The sequence below is a fragment of the Lactuca virosa genome, chromosome 8 (genome assembly GCF_052849685.1).
Source record: "Lactuca virosa cultivar CGN04683 chromosome 8, Lactuca_virosa_CGN04683_v6, whole genome shotgun sequence".
Classification (NCBI taxonomy): domain Eukaryota; kingdom Viridiplantae; phylum Streptophyta; class Magnoliopsida; order Asterales; family Asteraceae; genus Lactuca; species Lactuca virosa.
Window position 1 is genome coordinate 299,816,996 of NC_136433.1, and position 23,531 is coordinate 299,840,526.

Genomic DNA, 23,531 nt, shown 5'->3' on the forward strand with positions numbered 1-23,531 from the left:
TAGACTTATATCCTCCCCCAAAAGAAAGAAAACTTGAAAAATAGGGGTATGAAGCTCACCTTGGGAATTTTCGAGATGTAGATGAAGAAGAAGAAGGAATTTCGAGCCTAGCTTGTGTTCTTGGTGAGATTCTCGAAATGTGGTGGTTCTAAGAGTTTAACACACAACAAAAGTGTGTAAATGGGATGTTTTCAACATAAACATGAAGCAAAACACTTGAGTTTAGCATAGAACTTACCAAGAAAGCCTAGGATCAATCTTTGAAGATGATGGTGCTCGAAAATTTTGAGAGGATAAGGAGGATGTTTCTTGAGAGTTTAGTGAGGAAAATGAGATTTGTGAAGTGTGTGTGTGTGTGTGTGGTTATAAGTCGAGAGAGGAGAATGAGAGGGGGGAGTAGGGGTTGACCTCTTTGATTAAGTGATGGGATATGCTTGGTTGTTTGATGGTCCATGCCTAGATACATGGTAGTTATAAATGAGGTGGCAAGCTCATTATCCACCCTCATTTCCTTTATCTTTATCTTTTTTTTTGGATAACCCAACCGGCCCAATAGGGGTTTTTGGCCCAAGGTTGGCCCAACATGGTGGGCTTCGATTTGGCTTGGCCCAATGAAGGTTTTTGGCCCATCATAAAGTCTAATAGAAGTTTTTGGTCCATTAGGGCCCAATAAAGAAATCTTAAGGGTTTTGGGCCGAGAATTCTTGGGCTAAGGCCCAAAATTGATTGGTCTTGGCTTATTGGATCGAGTTTTGGGCTTATATTAGGTTGTTTCGACTTGAATCACCATGTATGAACGTAGGCACTTAAATAGCACTGTAGTTCAAATTTCACTAAGTGAAATGTTGCAAGGTTATATAGAGGAAATTGTCTTGTACTAGGATCAACATCTTAACCCTAATTTGCTAGTTGTGACAAAGGTAAACTCCTGGATCTTCTTTGCCTCGGACTCCCAATGAGGTCTCCCACCACCTTTTTCCTTCACAAGCATAAAAAACTCACACTTTTAAGGCTTATACTCACAAAATGGCTCTAGGGTTGCAAGGGACGATTTTGAGAGATGGAGGCTGATAGGAGGGGGCTAGAAGGGGGATAAGGATCTTTAAATAAGGCTCAACCCTTAAACTTTAAGTTTTTTCCCAAATAGCCATCACCATGTCGTGGCGCAACCACCAGGTCGTGGTGGTTTATTAAACCCCGCGGCCCAAACTCATCGCCACATCGTGGTGAGGCTTCACCACGTCGTGGCTTCCAAAGAAGATTACCATACATACTCTAAAACAATACCATACCTGGAACCGGGTGTTACAAAATATATGGACGAAAATAGAGAAAATCCTACTACATATATACAAGTACCTGTTTTAGATCGATGATCATTCGGGTCTCCTGCCCAATCCGAGTCAGAGTAAGCTCGAATGTTGAAATATGTTGACAAGTAGAATGACAAACCCTCTTGTAGTGTGCCTTTAACGAACCTTAGGATACATTTAGCAGCATGTAGATGAGAGGTGCGAGGTTGGTGCATGAATTGACATACATGATTGACTGAAAGAGCAATGTCTGGTCTAATAAGTGTGAGATATTGTAGGCCACCAACCATGTTGCGATACTCAGTAACATCTGAAAGAAGTTTACCCTAATGTAACGACGATCAAGAATTAGGAGCACTAGGAATAGCGGCAGGCTTGCATCCAGTCATGTTGAATCTTTCCAAGAGATCCAAAGCACATCTAGTTTGTCGTAGCTGCAAGGTTTGAGAATTTCAAGTAGCCTCAATGACAAGGAAATAATGTAAGTCACTAAGATGACGACTGTCAAAAGTGTCGCATATTACATCAATGATAGATGAAACAACGAAAGGAGAGGATCTAGTGATAATTATGTCGTCGACATAGATTAAAAGAATGGTATGAAATATCAGTTTTAAGGTTTTTTGTGGTGTTCTATTTAACTTTTAGACTTTTTCACTTTGTTATATTACTATAACATTCATAATTACACTTCTACCAATGTTTATCTACAAATTATTGTTTTACAACATGTATATATTTCTTTTAGATGGACAATTTTCGTTTGAAATTCGCCATCCAACTATTCATTGTGTCCATATTTAGTCTCTAGACCGTAACATCTAATTTTCTAGGTATTTACTTTTGACCATTGAGTTATGAATTGTTTGCAAGATAGGACCCCTATGGCAATTTTGTGATTTTTAGGTGCAGCTTGGGTATGCAGGGTGTAGACTTTAGTACGCAGGGCGTACCTAGTCCCGCGCCAGTACGCTGAGTGTATGCTAGTATGCAGGGCGTACGTGGTTTAGACCAAAACCCTAATATTTAGGTTTTGTGCACTATTTAAGCATCATTATAGCCCCCAATACCTTTCCCTTTATCAGCCTCCATCCCAAGAACGACCCTCCTTGCAAACCCTAGTCTATTTTGAGCATTTTGAGCTTTTGGAGTGAGTTGTAGGGTCTCTTGTTTGTGAAGAAGGATCTTCAAGGAGTAGGCTTTTCTATCAAGAATTTGGAATCAACATCTTCTCTTTATTGTGCTCCTTTTGGATGTATAAAGCTCCAACCTTGGTTCATATTGTTCTAGATCTTGATTAAGCTTAGGTTTTCTTCTCTTTTGACCCAAAATCTAGATGTTTGTGGTTATGAGGTACTCCAAATCCTTTAAGCTGTCCTTTTAGACATTTCAGGGTACTTTAAGTCATAAAAATGCAAGCTTGGATATTGATTTGTACCCATGCAAGAGTTATGGTGTAGAAAAGGTTTAAGCAAGTTAGGTTTTTAGTGTTGGGTTTTTTGTAGCCATGCAAAGGCATAAAGTTTGCAACTTTATGGCTTTAGGGGTCTTTTTGAGCTTATATCTGAAATTTGGACATAGGTTCTTAAGGCATTAAGATCTTATTATTTGTTTTGGCCTTAGGACGTGTACGTTGGGTGTAATGCCCAGTACGCTGCGCGAACTGCACCTCACCTATGATCTGTCCCCATATTGGTCGAGTACACAGGGCGTATGGCCCAGTCCAACTTTTGGTCATTTTAAGCCTTGAACCTTTAGGCTTTGCTTGTTGGGCTTGAACTATAGACTTTCATGGTAATGGGTTACTTCTAAATTTGGGCCCATGATGGACCTTGGATGATCTTTGAAGATGGGCCTATGATTTTGTTTAGGCTTAAATGAAAATGATAAATTGGCCCCTTTACCTTAGATATCGGACAAATAGGGTAGAGTTTCAGTTATGGGTTATGTCCCAATTATTAATCGGGGCTTTATTTGTTTAGTCAAAGCGGGGATTTTTCCGGTCTAGTAGCCCCGACGTTATCTAGTTTTTCAACAGTTGAGGTGAGTTTTCTCACTAAATCCATGAGTAGAAGGCACCAATGTCGGCCCATTACTTGTTGAGTAGAATGTTAGTTGCTTTGTGATACTTGTATGAAAGACTAGGATATGGCCCCTGATTTGCATGAAAAACCAGGATCTGGCCCCTGGTAATTATATGAAAGACCAGGATCTGGCCACTGGCACTTGTATGTAAGGCCGGGATGTGGCCCCCGACACTGTATGGAAATACTATGATTTGACCCATAACATTTATTCTTTTTTGTGTGGTATGTGGTACTTTGGGGAACTCACTAAGCTTTATGCTTATAGTTTATGTTAATGGTTTCAGGTACTTCCGATTTGAAAAGGAAGGGCTCGACATGATGACACAACATCCTCCCCTCATGACTTCCGCATTTGACATATTTGTACTATGATATTTTGAGTATTATCACTTGGCATTGATTTTGAACAATTAATGAATGATTTGATAAATTGTTAAAAGAAAAATTACTCCAAAAATGACTTCTGTTGAAGGTAGTATGGATGAATATAGGTCAATGCTTCAACAGTTCAATGTTGAGGTTGAAAAGAAGAAAAATGTTCAAAAGATTCTTTCAAAAATTGACCTCTCAAAGTATGTTGACATTCAAAAGGAGATTTCCTCTTGATCAAATTGTGAAAGTGAGGTGTTCAAAACCCTGAAAGAATTCTTGTATCCGATCTTGTTAAAAATAGATAAGTGGTTAGAAATTCAAGGCATTATCAAAAACCATAAGGGAATTCATGCACAAGAATTGAAGCTTGCTCCTATCCTGATGATCAACAAAGTTAGGAATCTCAATTTGGTTCCTCTTACAGATGCAACTTCTACATCAATAATACCAGGTGCTTATTGTGTTAGAAGAAAGTCAAAACATGCAAAGATCCTCTTGCCTTTTGGAACAGTTTAGATAAATAATTCTCTACCAATGGGAGTAGATCCTGTTCAACATCTCTTCATAAGATAACCATAAGATGGAATGTTTTATTTTGATGATAGAGACGAACAATACCGAGATCTACTATCATCATTACTAGGTTTGTTAGGGTTTGATCTTTTGGTGAGTTTTATAAAAACTATAACGTTTGCTTGAACTTATATTAGAAACATATATGTAGTTTTTATATATACAGATATTTTCCTTAAATTATTGATAAGTTATAGAATTCATGATAAGTTTTTGATTTTTTGATTTTTTGTTATTTTTTTCACAATTAAATTACATCAAGATTGCAACCAAATGTTACATTAGGTATATAGCTAACTGCTAATTTTCTTTAATAATAACACATAAAAATGTATTTTATGAAAATACCAACACCATTACTATATATTGTCCCTAAATTTCGGAGGCCCTTTCAAATCGCAGGCCCATGCGACCACACCAATCACACAACCCGAGGGCTGCCACTGGTGACGATTACGAGCATGAAATACTGGATTGCAAGCCATATATAAAGTCGATAAGTTATCACAAAAGTTAGAGAGGATGAAGAAAGATATCCAACTCACGAAACAAGTAAGAGAACCATCTAAGTTCCACAGTAGTACTAGCAAGGGCACGATATTTAGCTTCACTGCTTGATCGTGAGACGGTCGTTTTTTTCTTGGCAGTCCAAGATACAAGATTTGGGCTAACATTCTATAAATTGATGGTTAACAAAACTCAAGAATGACTTTGGTCTTTTGATTGATTTCTTCTTACAACGATTACAACCTGAGAGGAAATAAATAAGCCTAACAATCATCTAAACAAGGAAAGAGAGAATTGATAGACCAAGAATTAAGGAGAGAATATATGGACGAAAATAGAGCAAATCCTATACTCCCCCTCAAGATGGAACATGAAGGTCGCAAATGCCCATCTTGTTTAGTAAGGAACGAAGTTGTTGCGTGCCGAGACCCTTGGTCAGGAGGTCTGCAAGTTGGAGTTTACTTTCAATTGGTTGAGGCTCTATGCCTTTGGTCTCCACAAGTTCACGAACAAAAAACAGTCAATTTTGACATGTTTTGTCTGTTCATGGTAAACGGGATTGTTGGCTATGTGACGAGCCGCTTGATTATCACAAAACAAAGACGTTGGTGTTGTAAGTTGAACTTGCATATCTTTGAGTAACCATCTCACCCAAAGAATTTCACTAACAGTGGAAGCCATCGCTCTATATTCTGCCTCGGATCGTCTTGTGAAAGGGCATCTAAGCCATTTTGAGTCACAGTAGGCAGTCAAAGTTGAAGGTCCTTCGTGGGGAAGAAGAATCCATTGGTCGGGTGTTCCTTTTAAGTATCTTAAGACTCGATTTGCAGCTTCCAAATGGTATTGTCGAGTGTCCGATACAAATTGACTTAGGACATTTACTGCATATGTGACATCAGGTCGGGTAGCTTGTAAATACAACAATCTTCCCACAAGTCTTCGGTATTGGGTAGCATCAACTCGAGCTTCTTCTTCTCCTTTGTCTAGTTTGGTTCCTTACTCGAAGGGAAATGCACTTGGCCGACAACCCAACATCCCACTATCCTTTAAGATATCCAAGATGTATTTCCGTTGACTCAAAACTAAACCATTCCTTGTTTTGGCTACTTCAATGCCAAGAAAATATTTCAGGGGGGCAAGATTTTTTATACTAAATTCATTGTCAAGCTGTTTTATTTGTTGAATCTTTTCAGAATTATCCCCAATAATGATGACCTCATCCACATGAATGAGGATAGCAATATAGACACCTACCTTTTGATATGTGAAAAATGGATGATCGGCCTTTGACTGTTCAAAGTTCAAGGAGAGAAGAAAACTTGTTAACTTTCTGTACCAGTCCCTTGATGCTTGCTTAAGCCCGTAAAGAGATTTCCGAAGATAACATACCCTAGTCTCTCCTTCTTTTGCAAACCCTTTAGGAATCTTCATGTAGACATATTCATCTAGGTCTCCATGTAAGAATGCATTGTTGACGTCTAGTTGATGGATGATCCAATCTTTCTTGGTTGCAACAGCTAATAGAGTTTGAACAATGACATGCTTGGCAACTGGAGCAAAAGTTTCATGATAGTCCACTCCTTCCATTTGTGTGAATCCTTTAGCGACGAGTCTGGATTTGTATCTCTCAAGCTTTCCATTAGATTTGAAATTTATCTTATAAACCCATTTTGACTCTATAGTTCACTTTCCTTTGGCAATTCTTCCAAAGTCCACATTCTGTTCTTTTCAAGAGCCTTTATTTCTCGCTGCATGGCATTCCGCCATTTCTCATCCTGTGTAGCTTGTTCAAAACAACTTGGTTCATGATTAGAACTTATTGTTGTTAGAAAAGCTTTGTGAGAATGAGAGTTTATCATAGGAAACAAAATGAGATATAGGGTGTACCGTCGAGTTTGCTTGACTGGAGCCGGGTTGGGAATTTGTGACCGAAGGGGGAGATTCACGACGTATTCATTAAGGTGAACCGGTTGTGTTCTAACCCTTTTGCTTCTTGGTTCCGGTTCTTCATGAGGAATGTCATGGTCCTCTTCGATTTCTTGACCCAAAATAGGACTGTCATTTGCAAAAGAATTATTTTCATGTTGAGCAATGTTTTCTTTTTCAGTCCTTATATCTTCTGATGTGGTGCTAGGAGAATCTTGTGGCGGTTCATCAAAACAATTTTTTTGTTCACCGCTGTCCAAATTGGAGTTGGTGAACTCAAAATCATCATGAACTTTGGTTGGCTCATCTTTGTTGCAATCAGGGCTTCCGGCGATGTTCTTGAAAGGAAAATTTTCTTCAAGAGATAACACGTCCCGACTCACAATGATTTTCTTACTTTTAATGCCGTAAATTTTGTATCCCTTTGTTCCTTGCGAGTAACCCAAAAAAACCCTGGGTTTCCCTTTTTCTTCAAACTTATCCCCCTTAGTGTTGGTATTTTTGAAATAAGCTAAGCACCCAAAAACTCTCAAATGCTCATATTTGGGTTCTTCTTTCCAAACTAGTTCGTAAGGAGTCTTGTTTTTAATCACCTTTGATGGAAGACGATTTATTATATATGCAGCGGTTAAGATAAATTCTCCCCAAAACCTTTTTGGAATATTTGCCTCAAGTGTAAGGCGCGTGCTGTCTCGAGCAAGTGTCTGTGTTTCCTTTCTACTACTGTATTTTGTTGTGGGGTGTGAGGGCAGGTAGTCTCTAACAAGATTCCATTTTTATCATAAAAAGCAATCATGGAGTTGGATGTAAACTCCCCATCTTTGTCACATCTAACCCTCTTGATTTGTTTCCCAAATTGAACCTCAACAAGCTTATGAAATTTCACTAAACATTGACTAGCATCGCATTTGTGTTTTATTAGGATGACCCATACCGATCTACTATAATTATCAACAATGGTGAGAAAAAAATTTGCACGTGTGTATAAAGGAACCCGATAACCTTCCCAAATGTCACAATGAATGAGTTCAAAACAACCATTGCTTTCAATAAAACTGTTTGGAAAAGGATTACGAACATGTTTGGCCTTAGCACGAATCACAAAAGACATTGCTAAGTTTACTAGAATTATTTTTAAAGAGATTGATATTGGAGAGTTTATCCCTTGAAGCATGTCCTAATCTTTTATGCCATGTATTCGTTGTGGTCATCATGACTCGTCTTCCCTTCTTGAACATGTCCATGAGATACAACCCCCCTTGGCACTTATCCGATCCAATCAAGCTCCTCGTTCGAAGCCCCTACATGACAAAAAAAAAGTAGGGAAAAGGTTACAGCACATTGGAAATCCTTGCATATTTTACTAACAGAAAGAAGTTTATGCTTAAAATTAGGAATATAAAGTACCCTTTTTAATTTTGCTTCCCCTGGCAGCAAAAAATCTCCCTTTCCCTAAACAGGGATTGCATCCCCAGTTGGTATAACGACAGGAGCCTCATTTGAGATTCCCTTCTTATTTTTAAGAAGGATGGGTTTGTAAATTATGTATTTGTTGCAACCCGTGTCAACAACCCACACATCATCCCCATTACCTGTCATGTTGGCCTCAGATTTTGGCTCAACATTATTGCTCAAACTCAAAAAAAAACTTCACAAACTCTTGGTATTGTTCCTAATTTAGCCCAGGTATAGAGCTTGTTCGAGTGTCAACACATGCTGCCTTCGGCTTTGTCTTCTCGTCTTTCTTCTCAGGCCACCAATCGGGATAACCAACTAGTTTGAAACACCTTTCTCGTTTGTGACCATTCCTTCCACAAAAAGTGCATTGGTCGTCATGTTTGTTTTCCTTTTCTTGTTTGCCCATGTATTTTTCTTTCGAGGATCTAAAATTGTTATCACGTCTCTAAAATGTCTTGAATGCAGCAGGTTCTAGTATAACTCAGTTCTCAAGCGAAATGGCCCTTTGCCTCTCGTCTTATGCTACCATGTGGTTGGTCATCCCTAAGGTAGGAACAGGTTTTGTTGCTAAGATCTGGGTCCTGATAACATTGAAGTCGTTGTCTAGACCCATAAGAAACTCATAGAGTTGTTGTTTTTCAAGGTGAGCGGTAATTTTCTTGCCCAGTTTACATGTACATTTGTTACAGAACAAAATGGAAAAGAAAAAGTTGAATGGGACTCATCCCATAATGACCTGAGACGGGTGTAGTAAGCCGAAACACTACTGCCCTCTTGACGTGTAACGGCGATCTTCTGCTTCAATTTATAAGCCCTTGGTACACTTTCTTTCCCAAATATTGCCTTCAGATCTGACCAAATCTCTGATGATGTTTTAGCATATTTCATGCTGTCACATATCCCTTTCTCAATGGTTGTGGTAATCCCCCTCTTTATCATCGCATCGCACCTCATCCATGGTTTGTATTCAGAAGATGAAATATATGGTTTCTTCAAGGTTCCATCAACACAATTTGTTTTGTTTTTTGGCAAAGAGAAAATTGGTCATCTCTCGCACCCAATCGTTGTAGGTTCCATCTGTAAGAACCTCATTGACATAAGGTTGCTTAAGGGAATCCGAAGGGTGTAGGTAATATGGAAATGAAAAGTTGATCGCGCTGGATCCACCTTTGTCACCCTCGTTTTTTATCATGATGCTGGAATCGATTGATTTTAAAACCTCACTGATACCATCTAGAAATTGATGGCTAATTGAACTCAAGAATGACTTTTGTCTTTTGATTGATTTCTTCTTACAATGATTACAACCAAAGGAAATAAATAAGCCTAACAATCATCTAAACAAGGAAAAAGAGAGTTGATAGACCAATATTTAAGGAGAGAATATGTAACAACCCAAAAATCATGATATAAAAATTTTTGTTTTTAGATTAATAAATCGTTAATACATGTCTTTCCCACAAAAACCAGAGTAATTAAGTTTTAACGAAACATTAACAAATCAGAGTAATTCACCGAACACGAAAACATGTGGTGTGTGCTCTGCAATCATCTTGATCCCTTCCGTTTGAAAACCAGAGTACCTGAAACATAAACTGAAAACCATAAGCACAAAGCTTAGTGAGTTCCCCAAAATACCATACAACATACAACCACAGATTATCATGCAATACACATATAGTTGCCATAGGCTCCCCCCCCTCCATGGTCTGATATCCAAATGTCACGGGCTCCCCCCGTGGTCTTCCATGCAAGTATCACAGAGACAACTAGCATAGCATATAACACATAATGGGTCGGCATTGGTGCCTTCGACCCATGGATATTATAAGAAGACTCACCTCGAATACTGAACGATAGCTAACTAGATCCCAGCCCCAATATCAGCTCTACTCAACCCCTAAACAGAAACAATTCCTTAAGTATAACTCAGAATGCCCCAAAACCCATTATAAGTCAAACTTGGCCAAACGGTCAAAAAGTCAAGAAAGTCAACTCAGCCTGGCCGCCACGTCGTGGTACCCTTGTACCACGTCGTGGTGCCGGATACGACAAAGCAGTCACGAACCAACCCGCCACTATGTCGTGGTGGCCTTGCCACGTCGTGGTTACAGGGTTTTCAGCAGCTTAATGCATTCTACCACTTCATTTGATTCCAAAAGGTCTCCAACTCCGATTTAGTCCAAAATAGGGTCTAAATGGATAAAGTTTCCAACTTTATCCAATAGAACCCTCCAAAATGTATAGATCTCGACTTTTAAGATCCAAAACACTTCATGGCTTCACCAATGCTCGTCCAATACTTAGGGTTACTTGACCAAAAGCTATAAGAGAGTCTCTAACACCAAACACACCTTAAAAGTTGATGCTTTTCAGACATGCATGTCCAATGCATGTCTTAACTCTTAGTAGGTCAAAATAGGGCAAAAAGGCCAAGATTCCATGCATTACCCTCAAAACTCAAATCTAGACTAGATCCAAAGAGCCAAATGCTCCAAATGGCCTGGAGACTCATAAAGTTGCAAGCTTTATGAAGTCCAACCACCCAATGCAACAAGAAAAAGAGAAAAAGGGGAAAACCCATAGATTTAATCATAAATTCATAAAGATGAAGACTTTATACCTCCTTGAGATGCTAAAGGAAGGTTGTCACACCCCGAACCAGGACGGGGGAAACGTTCGAGGGCGGTTGTAACACCCCAAATTTCAATTGTTCAATGAAGGGCCAAAAGTGTAAATTTAGGAAAGGGACTCGACGAGTAGGTCCGCTTACTCGCCGAGTCGGCGACTTAGACTCGACGAGTTCGTGCTGAAGAGAGAAAACCCTAATCCCGGGGGTTGTACCCTATATAAAGCACATTATAACCCACCCTCAGCCTTTTTGCTACCTTTTTGAGATCCAGAAACCCTAGAATCGAGTGAGCTTCCATTAATAGAGAGAATAGAGCTTTGGAGGAAAATATCTTGGAAAGGGGCTTGAAGATCAAGAGGTTTGCTGCTAAGGAGTGGTGTAGATCCGGGATCTACTTCAGTTGGAGCTCATATTGGAGGTAATAATCTGTTGCTTGGGCTCTTTTGCATCTAGATCTATTATCATTTGAGATTTGGGGCATTTTTGGTATGATTGAGAGCTATTTCGAGTTAGAGGCTTAGATCTGAGGTTGCTACTTCAGATCTAGGCTTGTGATGGTCCAAAATGTCATAAAGCTTATGTCCAAGAGTTGTTGGTAAAGCCCCTTTGTCATGAACCCTAGCCCTAGAGTGTTTTGGGCCTATATCTCCTTGGTTTCACGTAAAGTTTGCAACTTTATGTAAGGGTTAGAATGTAGAAGAGTGGATCTATGGATTGGAGCCCCTGCATGGCTCGAAAAGCCTCTGTATGGATTGAGAACTGGAGAGACTCGGTGAGTCACATGGGTGTACTCGACGAGTTGTATGAACATGTGCATGGACTCGGCGAGTTGAAGAACAACTCGGCGAGTCTGTTGAAGATTGCCTTGGACTCGGCGAGTCTGTTCTTGGACTCGGCGAGTCAGGTCGCAGAACCCCTAACCTCTTCTGGTTAAGACGCAGATCAGTGAGTCGAGGGGTGACTCAGTGAGTTGGACAGGTTGGGACTTGGAGATTGTTGGACTCGACGAGTCTTAGGGTGACTCGGCGAGTTGAGTCGTGTTTTAAGAGTTTTCAGAGTATAAGGACTCGACGAGTCAACGGGTTGACTCGGCGAGTAGGGTCAGTCAGGGAGTTTGACTTTGGCCTGGACTTTGACTTTGACCTTGACCTTCAAGGGTGTTATGGTAATTGGTTATTTATGTCAATGGTCCATTGATGGCAATAGGTATTGGAGTTTGGAGCAGTGCTTCGGGTGTATGCTTCCGTGGTTCGGTTCTTCATTTCAGGTGAGTTATCCTCACTGTACTCAAGGGTCTAAGGCACCAAGGCCGGCCCTTTGAATTATTGTTTAGAGCTTGTTATGTTATGTGATGATATGCTTGCTAGTATCCTGGTAAATAGGATAATGATATGAGGATATGCCATGCTAGCTTAGTATCCTAGAGGAATGGATAGTTAAGTGATGGCTAGTTCTGTTGGATCAGCGCCCTGGTAGTTAGGTAGTGGTTATTTATAGACCTGTAGTTGGTCTTGCCTTATGTACGCTGGTAGGAGGTTACCTGCGGGTTATGTATGTTGAGCAGTAGCAGAGGGTATTCCATCTCGGTAGGATGATAGGGCCCTAGTATGTTGGTTCTGTAGAGTGTTATGTGGTTGCCTGTTATGTGTGCATGTTGCTAGTGTAGGGGCATTCCAACCCGATGGTTGTGGGCCGAGAGTATTCCATCCAGATGGGATGATTGGACTCGTAGTAGGTTGGCATTCCAACCCAATGGTTGAGGGGCCTGGGGTATTCCATCCCGAGGGATGATTGGACCCATAGTAGTAGTTATTGTATGTATAGGAAGTGGGGCATTCCAACCCGATGGTTGTGGGCCAGGAGTATTCCATCCCGGTAAGATGATTGGACTCATAGTATGTTGGCATTCCAACCCGATGGTTGAGGGGCCTGGGGTATTCCATCTTGCGAGATGATTGGACCCATAGTAGTTATTGTAGTACGTATAGGTGTATGGGCATTCCAACCCGATGGTTGTGGGCCGAGAGTATTCCATCCCGGTAGGATGATTGGGCTCGTAGTATGTAGGCATTCCAACCCGATGGTTGAGGGCCAGGGGTATTCCAACCGGAAGGTTGATTGGACCCATAGTATGTTGTTCTTTGTTGCATGCGTATGTTTATGGGTGTATGGGTACTTTGGGGGAACTCACTAAGCTTTCGGGCTTACAGTTGCAGTTTATTGTTTCAGGTACTTCAGGAGATCGTGGCAAGGCGAAGGCGTGATCGTACCGCTCCTCATGTTTTATGATTTATGTGATATGGTTCTGGGGAATACTCTGATGTTTAAACTATTTTGAAAATAAGATGTATGAACTTAATGGTTTTTGAATGAAATAAAATGTTTTAATTTGGCTCAATTTTTATGGGTATTACAGCGGTTGACGTCATTGTATAATATCATAGCAATTGAATATAAATGATACATAGCAACCAAACATCATACATCACAATATACCAACATTTATTGTTTACAAATTGTACTTGTTCTTCGATTACACAAAAATAACATAAAATATGATGTCTCAAAAAGATAGCAAAATATACAGATCCAAGGCTCGAGTACCTGTTCACTGAGTCCCTGAGAATACAAGTCGTTTTGAAAAGCGTCAACATAGCATGTTGGTGAGTTCATAAGCATGTTTGCAGGAAAACTATATAATATCTTTGTTTATAATAAGTTGTAAAACTCCAAAAATCCGATATTTTCTATAAAAAGTAGTTTGAGAGTCTCGTTCCAAAATCGCATATAATTGCATGCTTGTTATTTATTTTCCTTTGTTTGTATTTGAAAAGGGTGTGTTCCCATAAAATCCTGTATTTTCTGTATATAAAAGAGTTGTGGTCTTAAAACCCTAAGACCAGAGTGGTGAACTTAGTTTACAAAATAGACGAAACATAGTTGTGTATTTTATAAAACTAAGAGAGTGTATATTCTTCGTAAATTCCAATAATATTGTTATTCTCTATGTGAGTCGCTACAACCATGCTAATATGACTAACGCGTCTGTCTTGACGTTCTTCAGGCGTCGGTTTCTAAAGATATTTGTCACCCTATACTGGCTCGTCTAACTGTAGCGAACAGCTCAGGTGTGGGGGTGTCAACCCCGTATAGATCTATACACAATATCCCGCTCTCCCTCCAGGAGACTCTAATTATAACTACAGGACTTACGATGTACACTAGGTAGGTACGAGTGAAGGAGTGTCTCACAAGATCCTTAACGGAATTTACGCGAATATTGAATTCCATTATTTAACGTTGTAAATAATGTTACTAGTGTATATTTCTGACTACAAATTATAAGTGACAAAAATAGTCATTTTTACCATAAGTGTCAAAAATAGCCCATTTTTACCATTGTTGTCAAAAATAGCCCAATTTTATCAAAATTGTCAATAAAGGCCCAATTTTACTAAAATTGTCAATAAAGGCCCAATTTTACTAAAATTGTCATGTAAGGCCCATTTACCAAAATTGTCATAAAAGGCCCATTTTTACTAAAATTGTCATATAAGGCCCATTTTAACTAAAATTATCATATAAGGCCCATTTAACTAAAATTGTCATATAAGGCCCATTTTAACTAAAATTGTCATATAAGGCCCATTTGACTAAAATTGTCATATAAGGCCCATTTTAACTAAAATTGTCATATAAGGCCCATTTTAGCTAAAATTGTCATATAAGGCCCATTTTTACCAAAATTGTCATAAAAGCTCATTTTACCAAAATGTTTACAAATGGCCCATTTTTACCATAATTACCATAAACGGCCCATTTTTACAAAAATATTCATATTTGATTATTTTCCAAGCTTTCATAACCAAACTTTGTTTAAACATATTCTTGGATTAATCCTTGTGATTTTTAACATGCATCAAGTGAAAACATTATTCATCTAGAAAGTAGTTTTCATTTTTAACAACATATCAGGTTAACTATGTTCCAACAACTTGAGATTCAACTAAAATCTCGAGTTCATGGACTTTTAGCATGATTTCACAATGTTTCAACACACATAACATGTAAAACATACACATGCAAACAAATATACAAAGATCTTTCACAATACTAGACTTATATCCTCCCCCAAAAGAAAGAAAACTTGAAAAATAGGGGTATGAAGCTCACCTTGGGAATTTTCGAGATGTAGATGAAGAAGAAGAAGGAATTTCGAGCCTAGCTTGTGTTCTTGGTGAGATTCTCGAAATGTGGTGGTTCTAAGAGTTTAACACACAACAAAAGTGTGTAAATGGGATGTTTTCAACATAAACATGAAGCAAAACACTTGAGTTTAGCATAGAACTTACCAAGAAAGCCTAGGATCAATCTTTGAAGATGATGGTGCTCGAAAATTTTGAGAGGATAAGGAGGATGTTTCTTGAGAGTTTAGTGAGGAAAATGAGATTTGTGAAGTGTGTGTGTGTGTGTGGTTATAAGTCGAGAGAGGAGAATGAGAGGGGGGAGTAGGGGTTGACCTCTTTGATTAAGTGATGGGATATGCTTGGTTGTTTGATGGTCCATGCCTAGATACATGGTAGTTATAAATGAGGTGGCAAGCTCATTATCCACCCTCATTTCCTTTATCTTTATCTTTTTTTTTGGATAACCCAACCGGCCCAATAGGGGTTTTTGGCCCAAGGTTGGCCCAACATGGTGGGCTTCGATTTGGCTTGGCCCAATGAAGGTTTTTGGCCCATCATAAAGTCTAATAGAAGTTTTTGGTCCATTAGGGCCCAATAAAGAAATCTTAAGGGTTTTGGGCCGAGAATTCTTGGGCTAAGGCCCAAAATTGATTGGTCTTGGCTTATTGGATCGAGTTTTGGGCTTATATTAGGTTGTTTCGACTTGAATCACCATGTATGAACGTAGGCACTTAAATAGCACTGTAGTTCAAATTTCACTAAGTGAAATGTTGCAAGGTTATATAGAGGAAATTGTCTTGTACTAGGATCAACATCTTAACCCTAATTTGCTAGTTGTGACAAAGGTAAACTCTTGGATCTTCTTTGCCTCGGACTCCCAATGAGGTCTCCCACCACCTTTTTCCTTCACAAGCATAAAAAACTCACACTTTTAAGGCTTATACTCACAAAATGGCTCTAGGGTTGCAAGGGACGATTTTGAGAGATGGAGGCTGATAGGAGGGGGCTAGAAGGGGGATAAGGATCTTTAAATAAGGCTCAACCCTTAAACTTTAAGTTTTTTCCCAAATAGCCATCACCATGTCGTGGCGCAACCACCAGGTCGTGGTGGTTTATTAAACCCCGCGGCCCAAACTCATCGCCACATCGTGGTGAGGCTTCACCACGTCGTGGCTTCCAAAGAAGATTACCATACATACTCTAAAACAATACCATACCTGGAACCGGGTGTTACAAAATATATGGACGAAAATAGAGAAAATCCTACTACATATATACAAGTACCTGTTTTAGATCGATGATCATTCGGGTCTCCTGCCCAATCCGAGTCAGAGTAAGCTCGAATGTTGAAATATGTTGACAAGTAGAATGACAAACCCTCTTGTAGTGTGCCTTTAACGAACCTTAGGATACATTTAGCAGCATGTAGATGAGAGGTGCGAGGTTGGTGCATGAATTGACATACATGATTGACTGAAAGAGCAATGTCTGGTCTAATAAGTGTGAGATATTGTAGGCCACCAACCATGTTGCGATACTCAGTAACATCTGAAAGAAGTTTACCCTAATGTAACGACGATCAAGAATTAGGAGCACTAGGAATAGCGGCAGGCTTGCATCCAGTCATGTTGAATCTTTCCAAGAGATCCAAAGCACATCTAGTTTGTCGTAGCTGCAAGGTTTGAGAATTTCAAGTAGCCTCAATGACAAGGAAATAATGTAAGTCACTAAGATGACGACTGTCAAAAGTGTCGCATATTACATCAATGATAGATGAAACAACGAAAGGAGAGGATCTAGTGATAATTATGTCGTCGACATAGATTAAAAGAATGGTATGAAATATCAGTTTTAAGGTTTTTTGTGGTGTTCTATTTAACTTTTAGACTTTTTCACTTTGTTATATTACTATAACATTCATAATTACACTTCTACCAATGTTTATCTACAAATTATTGTTTTACAACATGTATATATTTCTTTTAGATGGACAATTTTCGTTTGAAATTCGCCATCCAACTATTCATTGTGTCCATATTTAGTCTCTAGACCGTAACATCTAATTTTCTAGGTATTTACTTTTGACCATTGAGTTATGAATTGTTTGCAAGATAGGACCCCTATGGCAATTTTGTGATTTTTAGGTGCAGCTTGGGTATGCAGGGTGTAGACTTTAGTACGCAGGGCATACCTAGTCCCGCGCCAGTACGCTGAGTGTATGCTAGTATGCAGGGCGTACGTGGTTTAGACCAAAACCCTAATATTTAGGTTTTGTGCACTATTTAAGCACCATTATAGCCCCCAATACCTTTCCCTTTATCAGCCTCCATCCCAAGAACGACCCTCCTTGCAAACCCTAGTCTATTTTGAGCATTTTGAGCTTTTGGAGTGAGTTGTAGGGTCTCTTGTTTGTGAAGAAGGATCTTCAAGGAGTAGGCTTTTCTATCAAGAATTTGGAATCAACATCTTCTCTTTATTGTGCTCCTTTTGGATGTATAAAGCTCCAACCTTGGTTCATATTGTTCTAGATCTTGATTAAGCTTAGGTTTTCTTCTCTTTTGACCCAAAATCTAGATCTTTGTGGTTATGAGGTACTCCAAATCCTTTAAGCTGTCCTTTTAGACATTTCAGGGTACTTTAAGTCATAAAAATGCAAGCTTGGATATTGATTTGTACCCATGCAAGAGTTATGGTGTAGAAAAGGTTTAAGCAAGTTAGGTTTTTAGTGTTGGGTTTTTTGTAGCCATGCAAAGGCATAAAGTTTGCAACTTTATGGCTTTAGGGGTCTTTTTGAGCTTATATCTGAAATTTGGACATAGGTTCTTAAGGCATTAAGATCTTATTATTTGTTTTGGCCTTAGGACGTGTACGTTGGGTGTAATGCCCAGTACGCTGCGCGAACTGCACCTCACCTATGATCTGTCCCCATATTGGTCGAGTACACAGGGCGTATGGCCCAGTCCAACTTTTGGTCATTTTAAGCCTTGAACCTTTAGGCTTTGCTTGTTGGGCTTGAACTATAGACTTTCATGGTAATGGGTTACTTCTAAATTTGGGCCCATGATGGACCTTAGATGATCTTTGAAGATGGGCCTATGATTTTGTTTAGGCTTAAATGAAAATGATAAATTGGCCCCTTTACCTTAGATATCGGACAAATAGGGTAGAGTTTCAGTTATGGGTTATGTCCCAATTATTAATCGGGGCTTTATTTGTTTAGTCAAAGCGGGGATTTTTCCGGTCTAGTAGCCCCGACGTTATCTAGTTTTTCAACAGTTGAGGTGAGTTTTCTCACTAAATCCATGAGTAGAAGGCACCAATGTCGGCCCATTACTTGTTGAGTAGAATGTTAGTTGCTTTGTGATACTTGTATGAAAGACTAGGATATGGCCCCTGATTTGCATGAAAAACCAGGATCTGGCCCCTGGTAATTATATGAAAGACCAGGATCTGGCCACTGGCACTTGTATGTAAGGCCGGGATGTGGCCCCCGACACTGTATGGAAATACTATGATTTGACCCATAACATTTATTCTTTTTTGTGTGGTATGTGGTACTTTGGGGAACTCACTAAGCTTTATGCTTATAGTTTATGTTAATGGTTTCAGGTACTTCCGATTTGAAAAGGAAGGGCTCGACATGATGACACAACATCCTCCCCTCATGACTTCCGCATTTGACATATTTGTACTATGATATTTTGAGTATTATCACTTGGCATTGATTTTGAACAATTAATGAATGATTTGATAAATTGTTAAAAGAAAAATTACTCCAAAAATGACTTCTGTTGAAGGTAGTATGGATGAATATAGGTCAATGCTTCAACAGTTCAATGTTGAGGTTGAAAAGAAGAAAAATGTTCAAAAGATTCTTTCAAAAATTGACCTCTCAAAGTATGTTGACATTCAAAAGGAGATTTCCTCTTGATCAAATTGTGAAAGTGAGGTGTTCAAAACCCTGAAAGAATTCTTGTATCCGATCTTGTTAAAAATAGATAAGTGGTTAGAAATTCAAGGCATTATCAAAAACCATAAGGGAATTCATGCACAAGAATTGAAGCTTGCTCCTATCCTGATGATCAACAAAGTTAGGAATCTCAATTTGGTTCCTCTTACAGATGCAACTTCTACATCAATAATACCAGGTGCTTATTGTGTTAGAAGAAAGTCAAAACATGCAAAGATCCTCTTGCCTTTTGGAACAGTTTAGATAAATAATTCTCTACCAATGGGAGTAGATCCTGTTCAACATCTCTTCATAAGATAACCACAAGATGGAATGTTTTATTTTGATGATAAAGACCACATGTGCTTTAAAGGATCTGTTGATCTTTACAAAGTTCATACTGAACATCTATTTCATCTAAGGTTTGAGTGTAAGGACAAACCAGAAGTTGAAAATTATCATTTTTTTTGTGTCTTTTGTGTTGGATAAAACAGTAGAATAACTTTTGTGTGATGATTTCAAATGCATCAAGCTAGAGATTATAGTTGAAGCTGATAACGTTTGTCTTCATGACTTTCAACTCGAGTAGGTTTTAAAATCATCAGATTGGGGGAGATTAGAAGGTCAAATCTTATAATCTAATGTGTCAAACCCGTGTCACATTGATATACATTGACAGCGTAATTAGCCGATTTCCAAGTATTTCATTGCAGCATGATAATTACTTCTACAACAAGATTTCAATTGGTTATCTTAATGATAGGATCTTCTTTTGTATAGTATATAGCTTTTCTATATAAATCCCTGATATGTAGGGATTTGCTAGAATAGTCTCATCCTATTATATAAGTTACATTAGGGTTGAATGTAAAATATATCGCTTTGTGCATTCTCCTTTTGTCAGAGTTCTACATCAAAATTGGTTTTTGATTACTTATTATTCTTCATTGCTTGATATTATGTTATTACGATCCTTCAAACCTCTATTATAATTTTTGGTTTACTTAGTGTCTTTGACATCAAGATTACTAAGGTTGCACGGGTCTAAAATCGACCCATGACAGGTGGTATCAAAGCAAAGGATTATCCTAGTTACTTCCTCGAAAGATGGCAACATGATGGTAGATGATTAAGTAGTTACTTCCAAGATCGTTGATGATGGTTATGGTCGGGAAGCTAAGAAAATGAAGTCCAAGAGAGCCAAACCACGAAGAAAGTCAAGGCCCCTTCCACTTTCCCTTATATTCCCTGGTAGTGATAGTTCTGGTGAAAATATCAACTCACATGTTACTACCCTTGAGTTTTTTATGGAAGACATGCAAGACCAGGTGAGAGAGATGTTTGAAATGGTTGGAATGCTGACTGGGGAAAAATGAAGATACATCAGACAACAAAAATGATGATTGAGGACTTGACCACCGAGTTCAAAAGGGAAGTCAACACCATTTTTGAGTAGCTGCTCGTACACAAGATGACTGTAAAGGATGAAATTCATGGGATCCAAGAAAGGATTGAACTTCTACAATGCAAAGTCAAAAGGCGACCCTCGTTCTTTAGATGTCATGGTACCACCAACTCGAACATCAAGATTCCCCAACCAGATGCATACAATGGTGCTTGCAATGCTGATATGGTGGAAAAGTTTTTCTCTGGGTTGGAATAATACTTGATGACGGAGGACGGACAATCTGAGATTTGAAAAACAGTTCAGGTGTGATGCCCCACAGGCTCGAAGCAAACCTTGTTTCATCTGTGACAGGCCTCATTAGACTCGTGAGAGCCCCAACCGGAAAGCTATGATTACATTAGTGGCTGACATGATAAGCAAACCTAATGGTGAGGCAGGAACACAAGAAAAATTGGAATTGACACCTTGGGGATGTTACGAAGCTTCTTTCAAAAGACAAGAATGGGGAAAAGGGATTACGCTTTGTCGATGTAGTGATGAAGGAAAAGGAGTCAGTAGCGCTTGTGGACACCAGGGCATCCTACAGCTTTCTAGATAAGAAGGAGGTAGAGAGGCTTGGCATTCGTTACTCACCTAGTTGTGATACAATCAAGGCGGTAAATTTCAAAGAAGATCTTGGGGGTAGCCATTGTCCGGTTTTTGTATCGATGATTGGGCAGATTATTTAACGTTTACTATCATGCCGATGGATGATTTTAGAATAGCATTGGGCTTGGCTTTCTTTCAAGAAGCTCACGTCTTTCCAATTTCTTTTGTAAGCTCACTAATTTTCCTTGATGATAATCATATCCACGTAACCCACTTAAGGGGTGCAAGAGAATACACATCTTTGATCTCAGAATTACAATATAAGAGGGGGTGAAAGAAAGTATGTGCAGAGGATGAGAGTTTCCTCGTGAACGAGTTGCCAATTTTGATCCAACATGTTTTGAAAGAATATGAGGATGTGATGCCAATAGAACTTCTAAAATGATTAGCCCCAAGAAGAGAAGTAGACAAACAAATCGAGTTAAAACCAAGAGTGAAACCCCCAACAATGAGCCCGTAATAGATGGCTCCTAAGGAATTGGCAGAACTGCGAAAACAACTTAAGGAACTCCTTGATACGTTTTATATCTGTCCCTCAAAATCTCCCTTTGGTGCCCCAGATAAATTTGGGTCTCTATGAATACGCATAGACTACTGAGCTCTCAACAAAGTCCCTGTCAAAAATCGGTTCCCGATCCTTTTGATAGCTGACCTCTTTGACTAAATGGGCACTGCAAAGGTGTTCTCGAAATTCGGGATAGTACCAAGTCTGCATTGCAGAGGGGGACAAACCAAAGATTGCCTGCCTCACGAGATATGATCTGTACTAATTCTTTGAGTTTTTGACGAAGATGATGTTTTTGAAAAAAATATTTATCATGTGGTTTTAAAAATATTTACGAAATAGGTGTATTTTTAAATTTTTTTATTTTTCTTAAAATTTCAGTTTTTTTAATCATTTTGCTGATTTTTTATCATATATTTTTTATTTTATTTTTTACTTTTTGCTATAAAAAAGGTGTTTCTTTTGTTTATATACATCAAACAAGAGAAAAAAATGGTTTGTACACTGCTCAACGGTTTAGAAAACAAAAAAATGAGAATGTTTTTTTTTCTAATTTATTATTATTATAGTATCTACATAAGAAATAAAAATCATTTTTTTATTGTTTTGTATTATTCGTTGAGTTTTTTTTTCATGTTGCATCTAAACTCTAGATATACAAAAAGAAAAGAATTGTGTATTTTTTGCTAATATATACCAAATCAATTGAAAAAAAAAATTGTTTGCTGGTCTTGTTGGTTTAAATTAAAAAAATTATTGGTACAATGTTTTAAGTACCAAACCAACAAAAATTTTAACAAATACAAAACAAAATAAAAAAATATCTAAAATAGCTTGGCTCGATAACCATTATTTGAAAAAAAATTAAAAGAATAAGACATAAAGTCGAATAAACCAAACAAAATATACGAAAACATATTCAATATTTTTTTGTTTGGTTCATTCGACCCTTTTTTTCTTTTCAGATAATGGTTATCGAAATAAGCTATTTCGAAGTTATTTATTTTGTAAGAAGCAATTGTTGGTTTTGTAAACATTATACCAACACTTTTTTAATCTAAACCAACAAAGACTTTTTATAAAAACTAACAAACAATTTTTTTTTTCAATATGAACCGATAAATATCATTTTAAGTAAAAACCATCTGAATAATTAATATACTAATAAACTGGAACATGGGAAAACAATTCTAAAATTAAACAATTGATTTGGTATATATTATTTTTAAATATATACATGTCGTAACAAAAAAATAAGAAAAAAAAAACCATTCACTTTTTTTTGTGTTCTAATCCTTGGAGCAATGTACAAACCATTTTTTTTTCTTTTTTCTCTTATTTGATGTATATAAACAAAAGAAACACATTTTTTATTGCAAAAAGTAAAAAGGAAAATAAAAAAAAAAGTATGCTAAAAAACAGCAAAATGATTAAAAAAACTGAAATTTTAAGAAAAAATAAAAAAATTTAAAAGTACACCTATTTGGTAAATATTTTTAAAACTACACCTATTTGGTAAATATTTTTTTCAAAAACACCATTTTGGTCAAAAACTCCTAATTCTTTGTTATGTTTTAAATAAGACAAAACTGCACAAATGGTTAGCTGAAAATTGTCACTTTGGTCCAAAAAAGTTTGGACTAGCACCAGAGGTCAAAACTTTTCATTTTGTTGCGAGTTTGGTCCGATTTGCTTTGAACATTTTTATAAAGACGATTTTGCCATTGCTTTTTGCGTTTTTTTTGTTTTTTATTTATTTAAATATTTTTCTGATTAAAAGAAAATTTTTAGAAATTAAAAAAAGCCAAATCTCTCTCTCTCTCTCTCTCTCTCTCTCTCTCTCTCTCTCTCTCTCTCTCAACAGATACAATCAAAAACACATTCCCTTTTCCCTTGGTCTTCCTCCCTGAAACTCAAACCCACCAAAAATCTTTCTATTTTGGAAGACATCATTTATGGGCTACAT